Source organism: Chiloscyllium plagiosum, unplaced genomic scaffold (assembly GCF_037043375.1).
Source record: "Chiloscyllium plagiosum isolate Xiang-an unplaced genomic scaffold, Cpla_swu_hap1 HiC_scaffold_38, whole genome shotgun sequence".
In the NCBI taxonomy this organism is placed as follows: Eukaryota; Metazoa; Chordata; class Chondrichthyes; order Orectolobiformes; family Hemiscylliidae; genus Chiloscyllium; species Chiloscyllium plagiosum.
In genome coordinates this window covers 39,437,874-39,455,382 of record NW_028270176.1, presented here as the reverse complement: position 1 = coordinate 39,455,382, position 17,509 = coordinate 39,437,874, and the positions used below count along the sequence as shown (strand labels likewise).

The 17,509-nt window shown below is 41.5% G+C and overlaps 1 pseudogene; it reads left to right on the top strand.

Moving 5' to 3' along the window:
* The first annotated feature begins 1,589 nt into the window (after positions 1 to 1,589).
* LOC148139442 (putative G protein-coupled receptor 139) overlaps positions 1,590 to 17,509 on the top strand; it is a 57,035-nt pseudogene continuing 41,115 nt past the window's right edge.

The window sequence follows — 17,509 nt, the reverse complement described above, 5'->3', positions numbered from 1 at the left end:
AGGCAAATAAAATGATTCCATTTATTTCAAGAGGGCTTCAATATAAATGCAGGGATGTACTTCTGAGACTCTATACGATTTTGGTCCGGCTACATTTGGATTATTGTGCACAGTTTTGGGTCTCATATCTCAGGAAATATGTACTGGCCCTGGTGCATTTTCCGATGAGGTTCACGAAAGTGGTCCCACGAATGAAACGCTTAACATATGAAGAACATCTGAGGGCTCTGGGTCTATATTTGATAGAGTTCAGAAGGATGTTAGGAGGTCTAATTGAGACCTACAGGAAAGTGAATTACCTGGAAAGGGTGGATTTTTGGAAGATATTTCCAATGGAGGGGAGACTAGGACCCAGGGGACAGAGTAAAGAGATGATCTTTTCAAACACAAATAAAGACGAACCTCTTCAGCTAGAGAGTGGTGAATCTAGGGAATTCACTGCTACAGAAGGCTGTCGAGGACAGGTAATTTAATATATTTAAGAGTAAGACAGATAGGTTCTTGATTGTAAAGGGGATGAAGGGTTACAGATAGAAAGCGGAAGAATAGGGTTGAGAAGCTTATCAGCTCCGTCATCACTGAATGGCGGAGCAGGTTCAATGGGCTGAAAGGCCAAATTTCTGCTCCAATGTCTTCTGGTCTTATGGTTAATATTGACTCTCCTCATTCCTCATTGGAGATATATCCTGGAATTTGATCTTCTTATGCTTTATAAAGAGTAACATCCCAATACTGATGACTGGGAAATATCATGTTCTCTCCCTCCAGTCGATGCAGCCATGTCCCCAATATCACAATCACACTGAAATTGAATACCAGTGCATGGTACTTAATCACAGTTGATTGACATTGACAACATTAACAGCATGAACCTCAACTGCCCTCTCTGATCCTCGACTAACCAGCTGAATTGTGTGTCACAACATATTCTCTGTTAACATATCCATGCCATTTGTCTGTTATAACTCATGTTGTCGTAGGCACATTTGCCTGTCAGATTATGGACTAGAAAAGTTCTCACCATATTTTACTGACATTATAATCACTGATCAGTAGTTACAGACTGTATGTTTCCATTTATAAACGGAGAAACTTGTTTATGTTCTGACAATCATTTGTCATTACTCCCATATCCAAGGCAGATTGAATGATTACACGCAATCAATCTACCATCTCCAATGTTCCTTCCCTCAGCCACCCCGACATATCTCAAGTTAAATGAGTAAATTTTAAAAGTTCTTTTGAATTTTAATAAAATCAATATTGAACACAAAGGGCTGAAATTGATCTATTTATACAGTGACTGTGATTAATGTTCATCTCCATGGATCCTAATTATCATAGTAGAGAGTTTCCATTGTTGAGATATAAATGAGCTCTATTCAATGTGTTATCCCAGAGTTTGAGTAGGAACATCACTGACAGCACTAACAGGGATCAGCAGCACGAGAGAGAGGGGGAGGAGAGATCAGAATCTGAGAAGATTAGACAGGAACGTTACAATAATTGTTCATAATCTGTGGACCATGGATTGGAATGTTCCAACAATGGATCAGAATCTGAGAAAATTAGACTGAAATGTTCCAACAATGGACAGGAGTTTATCCCCAGGTCTTTACAGGCTTTCGCAGCCTTGAATATCATTAGCATATCGTATCCAGGATATCCCTTGGATTATTCAAGGTGGTTACTATCCCATCCTCGCGATAGTTGGTGTTCCTGGTAAGTCACTATATTTGTCTAGTAAACCGGGTTCAACTGAGTTTCTGCTCATGATATGTACATTTTGGAAAGTGCAAGTGAATATTTTCATTTCCAAACAAAAATTCATTTCCTTATATATTTTAACTATCAAACTACGATTTATAAATTACTCACTGATATGCGAGAAGGAACCAGACTCTTCTCAAACTCCATAATCCATTTTGCCCTTCACAGATTTACATCTCCATGTCCTCTTCACTCACCACTCCTGTCCAATACCACCATCATGATATCCCAGTCTCGTCCTCAGTCTCAGTGCAATATCTGAATAAACCATTGTGCCTTTGTTCAATCCGGATGTACCAGCTTCACGTTCCTTGTAATCATGTCCGTCACTAAGTAATTGCTCTTGAGAATGTTTAACTTGTTCCCTGCACGTACGGGAAGACAGTTTATGGTGGTCAAGCCATTGACTCATAATCTAGAGCCACAGAATAATGGTCTGTTGATATCTCATGAAGGAAATTGGGGATTTTAAAAGCAACCATTATCATTTGTCATAAAAAGAAATCTGCTTGCCTCAAGTCTTTTCAGGAAGTCAATGTGTCATGCTTCCCTCGTCAGATTTCCGTGTGACTGCTGTGATAAACACGTGGATGTACTATACCTTTGAGAGAATTAAAAACCAACAATAACTGCCTGGCAGCACCAAGAGTTCTGAAAAATAGATATAATGTTACATTTAGTCGAACAACCCGATTAGCTCATTGTCTTAAAGCAAATTCTGCAAATCATTTTAAATTACACCCCAAAATATCCACCTCCAAACAAGTTTCAATTCATTATATTGACAATCTTAACAGCCAATAATACAATCCAACCGTTTGGCGGTACAAGACCATGGAAAATAGAACAGTTGAGAGGAGAACTGCCAAGCTACCAGCATGCAAAGGCTGCCTGAAAAATAACTCTCCTATAGGTCCCTTTAGTGATTAGGAACTGGTGAAGCAGAGTCCTCAAGAAGAAAAGAAGACAGGAATATGGAGAAGAACTAAAAGCTTCTTGGATTTGAGATAAGAAGTTTTGTTTCATAAATCTAAAGTAGAAGTCTTATCGGACTAGTATTGTGGAGGGGAAAGTTAAAAGACAGGTTAGAGGAAGAAGTTGTAAGTAGTCGTTCGTTTATTATTCTCTGTTATACTTTAAGAAATAAAGTTGTTAATTTTTACTTTAAATAGATTTGGACTCTAGAATTATCGTAGATTACTGTATGGGATAAATCTTTTCTCTGTTGCTGGTTTTAATGAAGCAGGAAGATTTGTCCTTTGTTGTCGCACCACAAACCCATAGCTATGCGTTTTACTCTTTACGGTACTGTGGAACAGCTGAACCAGCCACTCAGTTCAAGATCTGCATAACATGCTGCCCTGACCAGGGCTTCGTTCATTCTGTGAGAGAAGGACAAATGTAAAGATAACTCCCTTTCTCTGCCTGTTTTCTGTATTGCTACATCTCATTTCCATTCAGGTACGTGATCATCCCCCATTTTAGGTGTATTCAATCTCATTGAAATTCTCCCTGATAGTGATGCACATCTCCATAGGTATCTCTGGTGCTGGCTTTATTAATGCTGACGTGCAGATGTAAGCGACTTATAAATTCCATGTCAGTCGTAGTGCAGAGAGAAGGAATGGCTTTTTGTGGCACAGGAAAGAAATGGCGATGTCTAAGTGAGAGAAAAGGATTATTACGATCATTCCTGAGAGTGTTGTTGAGGCAGTATTTGGTGTACTGTGGATAGACTTTTTCTCAAGTTTCACCAGACTAATCCCTGAGATAATGGCACCAGGACCAGAGAGTGAAATTCAGTGAGAGAATAAGAGATGATTACATTGAACCTTTCGAGGGATGGACAATCTCTCACGATGTTCTAAACAGACACTGATACGGTGATAAGTTCCATGGCATTTTTCACTCAGAGTACATGATTTTCGACAGTTTAAGAGCCTCTGAGAGCGTTCACCCAACCACCCCCACTCCCTATTTCAACTGAGACAGAGAGAGAAAGAGAGGAGAAAGAGAGGAGAGAGAGATAGAGAGAGAGGTTCAGGCTTTTGAATAAACTCTCCCAACATTACTACAGTTCAATTAGTGCGTGATCCTGCAAAGAACAACGTGTTATCCTAAATCCCAACAGCAGCAACAATACATTCATTATAAAAGAGTTAACTCTTTCCAGCATTGTTGAGAGAGGGAGAGTCTAAGTCTTTGTAAGCCACAGGAAAGAAACGGAGATATCTAAGAGGAAAAAGAGTTATTGTAATCATCGCTGAGAGTGTTGTTGAGGCAATATTTGGGATATTGTGGACAGACTTTCTCTCCTTTATAAGGAATGATCGCCTTGCCACAGAGAGAGTCCAATGGAGTTTCATTAGGCTAATCCCTGGGATTATGGTGCCATGAGGAGAGAATGATAATTAATCTCTGGCGTTGTGAGAGAATGAGAGGCGATTGCATTGAAACTTGAGGGGGAGGGACAGCCCCACTCACGATGTTCTAAATAGACACTGATACGGTGCAAAATTCCATGGCTTCTTTTTTAATCAGGTTGCATGATTGTCGATAGTTTAAGAGCCTCTGAGAATATTCCCCTCACTCCACACCCAGTCCTCATGTCGCATGAGAGAGACAGAGGACCAGTATTTGAATAAACTCTCTCCACATTAATACAGTTCATTTAGTGTGTAGTCCTGCACTGAATGTCTCGTTTTCCGCAATCCCTACAGCAGCCACAATACCTTCATGCTAAAACAGTTAACTATTCCCACCAGATTCGAACCTCCATGGAGAACATGAGTGTGTCTTCTCGGCGATGGAAAATGCCTCCTTGAGACTTGGCACAAATCGTTTGGCTTCCCTCCTCTTTGCCAGCAAACTATGTTGAAGCAGCACACGTTCTACAAACAATGGAACCATGATTAACATCATGGAGTCCTCTTTCAGTGCAGTCTCGGTTTCATTGGTTCGTCATGTTGGAATATCAATGATCCCCCTCTGGTTCCTGTATAACTGTCTCGTGGGGAGGAATAGCTTCCTCCTGGTCTCATGGGACATGTTTCAGGGTCTGACTGGGCTCTGCCTGCTCCTGTTTAACAGTTCGATGCACTGAACAGACCACTCTTCTTCTTGTGTAACAGGCAGGAGTATTGAATGTGCTGTCACTCTTCCTGTCCCTGAATGCTAGCTCATACCCGTGTGCAACCAGCTTTAGATGCTGAATGAGCTCCTCTTTTAACTGTGGAAATGTGCAGTGTCTGGCCGTGTTGTTACATAAATGTTACCGACACTTTAACAGCACAAACCGGAATGCTGTCCGGGTCTTGCTGCACATGGACACAGATTGGTTCAGGAGCTGATGGGGGCAAAACGTTTTGAACATGCTGTGATCTTCAGTCATCATACCTACTTCAGATCTTATAATGGGAAAATACATTGATGGAGCAGCTGAAGATGTTTGTGCTGAGGAGGCTAACCTGAGGATCTCCTGCAGAGATGTCCTGGGACTGAGAGGATTGTTGGCGACTGACCCCAAAGCTCTTTATTTGTGTTCTGAAAGACCCCGTCCAGTGGGAAGGTTACACCTGATCCATATTCAGCTCAAATAAGTAGGTGATCCCGATGCCATCATCAGAAAAATACTGCCTTGGTAACAAAGCCATTCGCTCTTTCCTGAGCCCCTGTGTTCGCGTCTTGTTCATATCAATAGATGACTGTGTATGTGTAGGGAGGGTTTTCCTCTCACAGAAGTTAATCACTGTCAGGAATTATCTGGGCTAGAGATTGGGGGAGATATATCAATAAAAGCATTTAAGGAGGAGGTAGATGGACTTTTGACCTGTCAGAGGGCTAAGGGGTGAAGAATTGGGCATGAAAGAGGAGTTACTGACAACAGGAGATCAGCCATGATGTTATGCAATGGCTTGATCATCCGAATGACCTGATCCTATTTCTTTTGTCCTCATATTCAGTAATTGCAAAGTTAATGGCTGTAATTTTCCTGAACGTTCTTTTATTTAACTTTGCAATCAGAGAGAGTAAAGTATTTTGTGAGTCATCTCTGGTTGAGGTATGGGGACTGTATTCACCGTGAATCTGGATCTATAATATGACCAACAAATGAACTAGAAGTTGCTGAGAGGAAACACTCTGTAAAGAGACCAGAGGAGTCTGTCGAAACAAATAACATTTTCTAACCGACACCAAACCATGTGTGACAGACTTGAGGAACTGAATTGAGATCCTGTATTACTGTTGACCAGGTATTTGGAGCAAGTGGCCTCCATCTGCTCCTTGCAGGAGCTGTGAGGGGTTGAATAGAACATAGCAACACAGGACTGAGCAGCAGGAGTGGGCCATTAGATACTTTGTCTTCGCTCCATGTGCTTTTGGTCAAAGCAGCAGGTTTCTGTCTGTATACCATTTTACTACATACAAAAACAACTTTGAATAAATGCAAACATCTAGGCACCACAATCCTCTTGGGAAGGGAACAGCCCTTTGAGAATTTCTCATTTGTGTTCCAACAAATGTTGGAGTGTCACTGTCCTTTTCTCGTCCCACTCCTCCACTGGTTACACCCATCTTAAAGGCAGCCAGTTTAGTGAGGTGGCTAATGATTTAGGTCTCAGACTAGGCCATTTTCTAGATAACTGTGAGACACAGAATGTTGAACTCATAACAAATGTTAAAATGATAGAGTGCCCCAAATATTATTCTGCCTTTGAAATTATTCTGCTCACACAAGCTACTGGTAGTGGGATTTCTTTCTGAAACAGTTGGATTTGGCTGAATTCCCTTCGTTTCAGGCAGTGGAGAGATTCCAATGAATCCTCACCAGGAATCCTTCACAAGTGGTAAAGATGACGCAAGGATTTTATGGTCACACACTTTGCAATCAGGCGGAACAAAGTAAGTGAGAGGAATCAATCGGCTGCTGCTTCTCAGACAGGGAAAGTTTTTCTTACCTCTCTGCGTTGGAACATACAATTTTGTTAACTGAACACCAAACTGCACCACGTGCGATCTCCTGGAACATTCACTGGAAACACGCATTATGGATTATATGCAGATGCATCATTGCTCTTGTTGTACATAATTCCTTCCAATCGCAAAATAATCCCCACTTTATAATTTGCAGACATTCTTACATGTGTCTGTAATTTGTAATAATATTGGTAGGTGTCTTCATAGTATGTGTGTTAATATCAATGTATATTTTCCTTAAAATTTATTTTCTAGCTTTAGTCTCCCTGACAGGAGATAATATGCATCCAGCTGATACACTTTTCAGAAAGTCATGGTTAGTTCAATACTATTTCTCAGCTAAGATCAAAACTGATAATCCCCCATAACAAAAGGCCGGCATTTCAGGAATGAGTAAAGGGAAACGTCTTTGAAAATCTTCGAAAATAATTATATCTTTTTAATTTAGTCTAGGGGATCAATCCTGCACACAGTACATCAGGTGTGGTCTCAGCAATGCCCTGTACAGATGCAGTAAAACATTCCTGCAATTAAACCTGATAACTTTTGCCAAAAACAGCATCATTCCATTTACGTTCCAAATCACTTGCTGCATCTGACTTCATATGATTCATGTCGCAAGAACATGTAAACCTCCTGTATCACAGAGTTCGGCAATCTCTCGCCATTTAAATTGTTTACCATTGTTTCATCCTTCATGCCAAAATAGACAACTTATCTTATGTTATTTCTGCTGAAGGTTTACTCACTAACCTTCCTTGTCTGCATCACTTTGCAGACTCACTACCTTCATTTGACGATACATTGAATGATCATCTTGGTATACGAGCTAATTGAGCTCCAAGCCATTCCCTCCCCTTCCTCCAGATCTTTGATCATTGATGACCCCACAGTGATCTCTGAGGCACTCCATCAGTTACAGCTTTGTAGCCTGAAAATAAACATTTATCTCTGCTCTCTATTTCCTGTTAGTGACAGCTTCCCTGTTCCCGTGTAGCGGCTCAGGTGGGTTGAATGGCCTCCTCCTGGACTGTGTCATGTACTGAACGAGATGAATTACTTCATTCTATATTCCTGTGTAATTCCTTAGAGGGGCGAATTGGTCTTCTCCTGTGTCATTGTAACGATCCTGTCTGACTGAATGGAGTGGTCCCCAACTGTGTAACAGCATCGAGGGGTGGATTTAGGGAACTACACATGGGGTAGGGACAGCAGTATATGTCTGTAACAGCTTCGAGGGTGAACTGAGTGAACAACACATTGGGTAGGGACAGCAGTATATCACTGTAACAGCCTCAAGGAATGGATTGAGGGAACAACACGTGGGATAGGGGCAGAAGTTGCCCATTCGGCTGCACCATTCAGAATGCTCATGGTTGATCCGAGTGTGTCTGACCATCCATTTCTTGTCTGTTCCCAATAAACACTGACCCTTCTGTCCAGTAAAGATCAGTCGAGCTCTGCCTTGAGTATCTTCAATAACCGAGTTTTCACTGCTCCCTGAGGATGAGGACACCACAGGCAGCACAACACTAAAGTGAAAAAGACGCCCTTATTTCATTGTGGGACTGTTATTTTAAAACTGTGTTAACTGAACATTAAATCACCACCTTTTCAGACATAAGGACAGAATAATTAGGAATAATTCGGAACATAATCCATTTCGGATTCCAAACCTATCCCAGATTCCCACTGACCCTTTCCAATCAAATATCTATCACACCCAACCTCTGCTGCTCTCAGGAAGAGAATGCCTGATAGCATAATACCGCAGGAGCATTAATGAAATGAGCAGATTGAGGCCATTCAGCCTATTGAGTCTAAAATTCTGTTTAATAATTTCTTATACGTACCTCGACCTCATTCTTCTGCCTTCTCCCTAGCATCCTTGATCCCCTAACAAATCAAAAACATATCGATTTGTGTCTTAATGATACTAGTGTCTGTGCCTCTGTGTATCTGTATGTGAGTGTTTGTGCGTGTGTCTGTGTGTGTCTGTGCCTCTGTTTTTGTATGTCTGTATGAGTGTGTCTGTGCCTGTGTGTGCCTGTGTGTGTCCATGTGCTTGTTATCTGTGTGTTTGCGTGTCTACATCTGTCTGTCTGTGTTTCAGCCTGTGTTTCTATCTGTATTTATATAGATTTGCATGTGACTGTATATGCATTTGTGTATTTATACGTGTATGCATGTATACCTATCTCCTTGTAAGTATTGTGTGTGTTCGTCTGTGTATTTCTGTGTCTGCGTCTCTGCGCAGTGAGTTATCTGCTTTTTTTTGCAAGTGAAAGGACTGTTGTTGGAACTGCCAGTGGGTTTAAACTGAGAATTGTCTTTCACTGAACATTGCTCCTTAACTGCTCAGTAGGATGTGGATGTTTCAGATTCTCCACACGAGGCGTCCTGGTCCTCTCCAGCTCTTTAAGAGCTCTCGCCACATGGCGGGGGGAGGAGAGTGAGGCAGCAGATATCGGGTACTCCACTACCCGGCTTGGCCCTTTATATCCTATTCCAGGCTGTTTCTCCTGGAATGGGAGAAAGGGATGGAGGGAGAGTGGGAATGGGTGACCCAGTTGTTTGTGCTCGTATAGGTGGGGGGAGTTGTGAGGTGTCTGGAATGAGTCAGTCGACAGTATTGAATCCATATAGTATTATTAATTGCTGAATTCAACAGTGAGAGTGGTAGTGCCTGAGCCTTATTTGGAGACAAAGCGTGAACCTTGTTCGGGGTTAGGTGCTATAACAGATATACAGTGAGTGTGAGGGAGCAGAGAGTATATGGTAACTCTTATCCTAGCAGAGCGAGGAGGATATTGTTGCTTGTCCAGTATTGTGGGACATTTCTTCAGATCATCTCAGCGTCGAGGTGAGCCTCCCTGAATGTTTTGTCCAGGTCTATCAGTAATAACGACACACACCTGTCCCTCAGGTTCCACAGAGTCAGTTTATGTAGAGTTTACAGATAGCAAGGAAAAGCAAATATTAGTGTGTTATATATCGAAACCAAAACCGTAGCAGAAAATCTGAGCATTATATGATCTGGAAATTATATAGGCAAGTATTGTGGATACCGAAGTCTTATTGAATGGTTTTAAGTTGTATCTAAACTGCGTTAACGAAGTGACTGCTGAAGCTGTGGAAAAAAAATTCCTTAAGTGCATATGAGGTGGGTTGAAGAGTATGTTGTGAAGCAAACTAGAGAGCAGGTTATTTCGGATTTGATGTTGTGTGGTCAGAAGGACGAATTATTCACCTTGATCTGAAGCAACTTTTAAGGAATAATGGCATTTAAAAGGTGCATTTTACAAGGTGTCCGCATACATGATAGAATGCTTGAATATTCTAGTCAAACATCATTGAAGACTGGAGGCTAGAGTTTCAAGATATCTTCAGTGAATTTGGAAAGTACAATATAGCATTCAGTGGGAGACAAGCAATGGTTGTTGGAGTCATAGAGTCCGACAGCTTAGAGACAGGCCCTTCGGCCCAAACTGGTCCATTCCGACCAAAATGTCCATCCACGCTAAACCAATTTCCCTGCCATTGTCCCGTATCTTTCTAATCCTTTACTATCCATGTTTTTGTTCCAATGCTTTTTAAATATTGTTAATGTATCTGCCTCAAACACTTCTCATTCCATATGCATAACAGCCCCTGTGTTAAAAGGTTGTTCCTCAGGTTTTCTTTTATTCGGTCCCCCTTGACCTGAAACTGATGCCCTCCAGTCTGTGATTGCACAACCCTGGGAAAAAAAGACTGGATGCATTCATTCTATCCGTGCCTGACATGATCTTATAAAATTCTCTGATCCTCCCTCAGCCTCATGCACACAGAAGTAAAAAGTCCTAGCTTGTCCAAACTCTTTCTATAACTCAGACATTGAGACATTGGCAATATCCTTGTATTTTTTTTCTGCACTCTTTCCAGTTTAATAACATTCTTCCTATAGCAAAGTGATCAAAACTGGACATAACGCTACCAATATGGCCTCACCAGCATGCTGTATAACTGCAACATAACTCCCTAATTTCGATACTCAGTGATATAAACCTATTAAGGGCAGTGTGTCAAAAGCTGTCTTCACTGCCCTGTTCATCTCTGAATCAACTTTCAGAGAACCATGCACCTGCATCCCAAGGTCCCTCTGTTCCAGTACACTCCTTAGGACCCAACCATTCACCATGAAACTCCAAACTTGATTTGAATTTCTAAAATACAAGAACTTACACTGATCAATAATAAAATCCATTTGCTATTTCTCAGCCCACTTCCCCAGCTGGTCAAGACACTGCTGTACTTTCTGAAATTTATGATACTCTTCCTCACTGTCCATGATGCTGCCTGTTTTAGTGCCGTCTTCAAATTTACAAATCATGCCTGTACATTTTCATGTAAATCATGGATATATGTAATATGTACTGCTCCCAGCATCAACCCCTGAGGCATTCCACTATTCGCAGGCCTCCAGTCTGACCAGAATTAATCTCTGCATCCTACCATCAAGGCAATGTTGTATCTAATTTGCCAGCTCCTCCTCAATTCCATGCGATCTAACCTTCCAGAGTGGCGTACCATGTGGAACCTTATGGAAGGCCTTACTGGAATCCACCTAGACTACATATACCACCCGGACCTCTTCAATGTTGCTGGTCACTTTAGTAAAGAACTCCAACAAAATTGTGAGTCATGATCTCCATTGCACAATCTCCTGTGCTGAATTTGATGAAGGGCTTTTGCCTGAAACATCGATTTTCCTGTTCCTCGGATGGTGCCTGACCTGCTCTGCTTTACCAGCACAATTCTAATCTTACTCCGACCCACAACCTGTCTTTCCAAATGCATGTATATCCAATCCCTCCGAATCTTCTAAAGTAACCTACGCACTAGATTTTAGAATTACTGGTCTTTAGTTCCCAGGTTTATCTTTATATTTCTTGAATAGGGGCTCAGCATTCGCTACGCTCCAGTCATCCAGGACCTCACTCGTTGGCCAGCGATGATAGAAAAAGAGCCAAGCAGTGCTCCTGCAATTTCTTCTCTATCCTCCTATCCTCCTGCGGTGTTCCTGAATATAACTGGTCAGGATCAGAAGTTTATAGAAATACTGAAAAGTCTGAAACATGCGTCTATTTATTTCAGGTACAAACACCAAAGAGTGATAAAGTGACTCAATGATGGTTAACATAACAAATTAGAAAATATATTAATCAGAGGAAGTGACTTCAGAAGAATTCCAGCTATTGTGGAAACCTGAGAATTCTCAGAAATTAACGATCCAAGAAAGGAAGGGCATGAAACTGAAAAGGAAATCAAAAAGAGAAAGTGCATGCTAACAAACAGGAACACAAAGACTGCATCAATCTGGGATCGATATTTCAAAGGAAACAAAATAAAAGCAAGATCAAATGTGGAATTTTTTTTAATCGGGAGAGGAGAGGTAATTGTGGAGAACAGGGAAATGGCCAAGAAAACAACCAGTTACTTTGCATCTGTCTTCATGGAGGAAGATCCAGAAAATCACCCAGAAATATCAAGTGATCATATCAGACCCCTGGAGCTAAAGATATAAAGTCAATTCATATCAGTAATAAGGTAGTACTTGATCATGGAGCTGATTGAGCATTGCTGAGTCTGACGAAACAGATGTACTTCCTATCAAAATGTCGGAAATAAATCACCAATAGTAGTCTTAATTGCACTGTCGATCACTGTGTTTTATTTTCCTGCACATTCTGCAGAGACCGGAAACTATTGTGGAGAAACGTGGATCAAGCACTATCGATGAAAGGAAGGGATCCAAACAGCTGCAACGGGAAAAAAGACACAGTGTGCAGAACTGCAGACCAGATAACTTGACATTTGTAGGCAAACTGTTGGAATCTATTACACAGGATGATATTTTTGCTATTTAGAAATTAACAGCAACAATGGAGAGAATCAGCATGCATTTCTGATAGAAAAATCATACTTGATAAACTTCGGAATTGTTTGAAGTTGTTTCTTACAGCATAGATAATGGGGAACCAGTAGAAGTGGCATATATTGGATTTTCGGAAGGGTTTCTATAAGATCTCAGTGAATTCGAAAATGCAATGAATGTGAAGGGTATTTGGAGGAATATATGTAAGTGGAAAGTTAAAGTTTGGTTCACCTTCATTTAAGAGAGTCGGAACATTGATGTAAAGACATGTTGAGGCAGTTTCACAGCGTGTTGGTGGGATTGCACCTGGAGTATTGTGAACAGTTTTGGTGACCAAATCTCAGAAAGAATATACTGACCACAGAAGAAGTGTAATGGGCATTCTCCAGATTAATCCCTCAGATGGTGAGATTGCCTGATGAGGAAACTCGGCCTGTGTTCTCTAATGTTTCAAAGAATGAGAGGTGGGTCACAGTGAAATTTAGATAATTCACAAAACATATGACGAATTGGAAATTAATAGAAAGCTTCCCTCGCTGTCTAGTCCACATTCAAGGCAATTAATGGCAGGATCTGGGACAGGCTGGTTAAGCTTGCAATAAGGAGTAACTTCTTCTCTTGGAGGGGACTAACTAACACAGGGGCATGGAAATCTACTGGCGGGCAAGATTAGTGAGAATCTCCAGATATTCTCCAAGTGTGTCCAGCGGAACAGAATAACCAGGGAACAGGTAGGACTCATTAGTGACTTGCCAAGTGGCAACCAAATCATTTTTAGTGGAAGGAGACAGACGGTGGTGGTAGAAGGCTGTTTGTGCAATTGAAGGCTAGTTTCCAATAGTGTACCATGGGGATCAGTGCTGTCTCTTAATATTTGTTATTCGGAGGTTTTGGTGTTGGACTTGGCTGGGCAATGCTAAAAATTGCATAACACCAGGTTATAGTCCAAAAGGTTTATTCGGTGGCACTAGCTTTCGAAGCGCTTCATCAAAGCGCACATCCACCTGATGAAGAAGCAGCGCTTCGAAAGGTCGTGCCTTCAAATAAACCTGTTAGACTATAAGCTGATGTTTTCTGATTTTAAACCTTATCATAAAGGATGCAGCTATGAATATGGACAAGGGTTGGGGGTGTCATAAGTAAGTTTGTGCTTGATACAAAGATTGGCCGGGTATTTGGCAGTGAGCAGGAAGGCCTTATGTTACAGGAAGATACAGATTGAATGGTCAGATGGTCACATCAATGGCAGATAGAATGTAACCCTGATAAATATGAGGTCATGCACTTTGGAAGAAGGATCCAGGCAGGGGATGACTCAATGAATGGCAGCACACTAGGAAGCTCAGAGGGTGCTTTTCCACACATCCCTGAATGTGGCTGGACAGGGTCACACACAATTTGAGAAAGCGTACGGGCGCATAAACACAGCTTTCACACATCGAAGCATAGATTATAAGAGCTATTAGGAACTTTCGTTAGCCAAGATGGAATACTGTGTGTAATTCTTGGAGTTACATTACAGGAACTATGTGATTGAACTGGAGGGGGTGCAGAGGAGATTCACCAGGATGTTCCCTTGGATGGAGCATATCAGCTATGGGGAGAGGCTGGATAAGCTCGAGTTGTTTAGTTTGGAGCAGAGAAGGCTAAGGGCGACGTGAATCAGGAGGATAGATTACGAGGGACATGGACGGGGTGGATAGACAGCAGCTGGTCCTTTTAATCAAAGTGAAGGGTTAGAGGCTTAGTGAGGATTTGAGGACTGTTTTTCACCCAAAGTGTGTTGGGGTCTTGGATGCACTTCGTGAGAGGGGAATTGTCACGATAACCTCAAAACCATTAGAAAATACATGGTTGTGCACTTGAAATGCCATAAGGTTCACAGCGACAGGTTTTGTGTTGGAAAGTGGGGCTAATGTAGACCGTGCTGTATTTCTGATAGTACAGAGTCTGTGCTTCTGTGATTGTATGGCTGTGCAAGGTCAATCATTCAGTAGCTTAAGATCGAAATTGATGGGTTCTGTAGAATATCTCATCAAAGTGTGTATGAGTGAACTTGTAATATCTTCTGAAAATACGTCAATGCCAAAATTAAGAGAAAAAGGTGCAGCTTTCTTACAGTCTGATACCAGATAATTCAGGACAGGGAAATTGCAGATTAATGGAGCAAGTACTTCAGTTATGCCTTCCCAGAAAAAAAAAACAAAAATAAAATTTCCTCGCAATACTAGGGAACTTTAGTCTGGTGAGAAAAAGGGAATAGAATTAAATTAGCAACTAAAAGGTTTTTAGAGAAAATAATAGACTGAAATTAATGGGCATAGACAAAGTCAACAGAGGTTTATGAAATAAGAATCATATTTGAGAAAGTGTCTTTTAGCAAAATTATGGAGAAGGTATCAACGCAATACGATTGGAATCTTAGAAAGATTTTTGATAAAGCCTCAAGCCTATTGTGCAAATTCCAATCCTGTGGGACTGGGGCTAATATATGGTCATGGTTTTAGAATGGAAGAGCTGGCAGGAAACAGTGAGTAGGAACAAAACCATGTTTTTTTATTAATGGAAGGCTTGGAGGTTATAATAAGGATCGAGATTTGGCATCCAGCTATTCCCAATACACATCATATATTTGGTTGAGAGGGTCAAATGCAATATTCCCAAGTCTGCTGACAGCACTAAACGATGTCAACTTGTGAGTGGATGAGGAGGATGTAAAAAAAAATGCTCCAAGGTGATTGAGACAAGTGGAGTGAATGGGCAAATACCTGGCAGATGTAGAGAAATGGCAGAGAAGGGAGGTTGCGTACTTTGATGCGATCAATTGAATGGCAGCCTATCATTTGAAAAGGAATTGGTTCAAAAATGTTGATCTAAAAATGAACTTAAGCTGCATTTTTGTTTATTTCTGCGCAGCCTTCCGAGTCCATGCAGGGCAGTGAGTTCTGAACACGGAAGTCAATACTGGGAATTGGCACGCTATATACAGTGTACATAGACCCAGCAAGTGGGGAGCTGTAACAATGAATAGAATCTGGATCTCCCTGTACACCAGTCACTGAAAGCAATATTGTGGGAGCAGAAAGCAGGTAGGAAGATAAATGGTTTATTCACCTTCATTTCGGGGGATTTAGAATACAGGAGTAAGGGTCATTTACTGCAACTGTCCAGGGCCTTCGTGGGACGCCATCTCGAACATTGTGCAGTGTTGTGTGCAGTTTTGGTCTCCTTACCTAATAAAGGGCAAACCTGACATTGAGGGAGTGCAGTAAACGATGATCAGACTGATCTCTGGGATGGCAGGTTAGTTGTGGGAGCAGAGTTTGGGGTGACTCGGCCTGAGTTCCATGGGCTTTAGGAAAATGAGTGGAGATCTCAGTGAGATTTATAAAACTCTGACAGGGTGTGACAAATTGGAAGCAGGGATGATAGTTCACTTTATAGAAAAAGGTTCACGAATCTCAATAAACAAGTGTTATCAGTGAACTCACTTATACTGATGGGCCGAAGGCACTATATTTCATAATGTTTAAACATATTTTGGGATATGAACATTGTGTGGGGAAAACTGTATTGAGGAGATGTTCGGCCATGAAATAGCATGGGGAAAGCTCAATATGCTGAATGACCTCCTCCTCTCCCGATATTTCTGTGCAGTCTGTGGGAAAGCTCTGCAAATATTGTCACACGCTCTCAGATTTTAGGAAGGATGTCTATGCAGGGTCAACAGGACTGTGTTTCCCATTCCCTTTTCTGATAACGAGGTTGATGCCAGGTGGTCTGTCAGGTTTTATCCTTTAAGACCTCAGAGTAGTTTGATACAATTAAGTGTCTCACTTGGCCGATTCAGAGACCATGTCTGTGCGTCTGGAGTCACTTTTAGGCCAGACCAGGAAAGCACGGGAGATTCACTTCCTGAAAGTACATTGGGGAAGGAGATTGATGTTTACCATTAACATTGGACACAAGATCACTATTACTGACACCAGACTTTAGGTCTCGATATTTTATTAATTATTTTTAACTTCCACCAGCTGCCAGAGCATTGGCCTGGTCTGGATTCGTAATCCAATGATATGTCCACTACAGCACCATTTCCACATGGGGACCTATCAGAATCCAAACTGACCTGATTATTTCGGTGCTACTTGACAGCTCTATGAAAAAGAATTCCCACCAATCTGACTGTCATGATGGGACTGAGAGTGTGGTAATTGGTCAGATTGTAATTATTCTCCTATTCAGGGACTGGACATAGTTGAACAATTTTCCCCATTGCCAGGGAGATATCAGACTTGGAGCTGGAATGAAACAGCTACCCCAGGGACACGGCTTGTTGTGCAGCACAAGTCTTCAGTCCTATTGCAGGAATGGGGTCAGGGCCCATTGCCTTTGTCGTATCTATAGTGTTCAGGCGTTTCCTCATGACCGTACAGCAATTCGAATTGCTTGAAGAATGGCATCTGTGATTCTGTGGGAATCATGATGAGTGTGAGGTGGATCATCCACTCAACACATCTGGCTGAGGATAGTGCAGACACCACATCCTTGACTTTTTTCACTGACGTACAGAGCTGTTCTGATATTTAGGATGAGGATATTTGTGGCGTACTCTCCTCCAGTAAATTGTTTAATAGTCCATCGACATTGATGTTTGCATTTGGCAGGACGACAGAGATTAGATCTGATCTGTTAATCTTGGGATCATTTCCCCTCTCCATCAGACATTAGTTCTGCTGGTCGGAATTTAACCAGTTAGTTGTGGTAGCTTTAATGGGCTGTCAACATGTTTAGATGCACGTGATTCTGACCCTGGAATGTTCACCCACACTCATCACTGAACCA